Source organism: Tachypleus tridentatus, chromosome 10, assembly GCF_004210375.1.
Source record: "Tachypleus tridentatus isolate NWPU-2018 chromosome 10, ASM421037v1, whole genome shotgun sequence".
In the NCBI taxonomy this organism is placed as follows: domain Eukaryota; kingdom Metazoa; phylum Arthropoda; class Merostomata; order Xiphosura; family Limulidae; genus Tachypleus; species Tachypleus tridentatus.
The window spans coordinates 91,253,022-91,254,477 of record NC_134834.1 but is presented as its reverse complement, the minus strand read 5'-3'; the positions used below and the strand labels follow the sequence as shown (position 1 = coordinate 91,254,477).

Here is a 1,456-nt window from a genome sequence, read left to right as displayed (position 1 = left end):
AATAGTTGTTTCTGTGAAAAGCTAATTACGTTAAAAACCGACACTTTCAACTTGACTTATTTGTCAAAATGCATATTTTGGTTCATGAAAAGCTGGAAATTCAGCTGTGTAAATATGTGTCTCAGTAAAATAATTATAGTGTAAGCGCAAACTGAGTATTAAAACAGTTTATAGCAGTATCTTACATTAGAAAATCGACACTACGCACATGAATATTTAGTGTACATTAAAATAACCTTGATATACTTTTTTTTTATATAAAAATTTAAATATCATAAAGTTTGACGTGAAACATTCTCCAAGACGTACAACTAGAAATATGTTGCAACAAAAGTACAAACTCAAGTCTTAATTTGAAAAGTTAGGTAAAGTATTAACACATTCTTGCTACAATGTTTTTACCATAGCCCCCAGTGAGGATCGAACTCACGACCCCTGGTTTACAAGACCAGTGCTCTAACCACTGAGCTATGGAGGCGATAGATAAAGTTTCTATAACAAATTTTATGATTTTTTTCTAGAGTTCAATTACTTTGAATATTTAATTTGATTGTTTAGGATATATTTTTGAAAATGGTAGAATAAAAGTAACCTTAGATTATCGCCACATGTATGACGTTAAAATCGCTTTAAGGTCAATTCAGACGAAAACGTTAATTTTACACGTTAGTCTTACACTGCTAAATTAGGGACGGCTAGCGCAGATAGCCCTAGTGTAGCTTTGCGCGAAATTCCAGAAAACAAACAAACGGGCAGTATGAATTTACCAGAGCATCACATTGTTGTTAAAAAGTAATTGAGCGAACAGAGTTAAGGAGACGAAGAAATAAATGTTACCAGAGGGAGCCAGTGAGGAATGAAAGTACAGAATAAAATGTGTAAAGTAGTAATTTCTCTTTAGAGTCGAGAGTTTCTGTATAAACTTATTCCATAAGTAATAATTTCTCGTTATAAGAGAAACTGAGGGTTCGATAAAGATTTGGAGAACAGTTTCAAGTCGTATTTCCAATGAGACTGTAGGTTTAATAGGGCAAAATAATTTCAAGTTTCAGTTTGTTCATACGTATAAACAAGTGAGTGGACGCATAGCAGGATTATTTATACCCACTTATTAATATCGTACGTGAAAAGTCTTTCAAATATCGATCCTCTTTTTCACTACTGACAAATTTGAGTATGTAAATTTCGTCTTTTTATTTCAGGTATTTGATTGGAAATCTTACTTGCCAGTGTTTTTGCTCATCTAATTGCCTGAAGATCTGGCTCTTGTATTTATGCATGATGTGTCGTAAAACTGAATCTTTCTGACCCGTCATCAGCGTTACCAAGACGATCAGTGACGTCATAAATATACGAAATAAGGGCTTTATGATGTTCATTATTGTTATGTTTTTTGGTTTTTTTACTTTATCTCAGTATTATTTCAGCATAAAATAAGTTAAGCGCTTGTTGCAAC

General features: G+C 32.7%; 1 non-coding gene across 1 annotated transcript; it reads right to left on the bottom strand.

Moving 5' to 3' along the window:
- Positions 1-405: 405 nt before the first annotated feature.
- Positions 406-478, bottom strand: TRNAT-UGU (transfer RNA threonine (anticodon UGU)). The gene has a single exon. It is a non-coding gene; the product is annotated as a tRNA-Thr (tRNA).
- Positions 479-1,456: the final 978 nt, after the last annotated feature.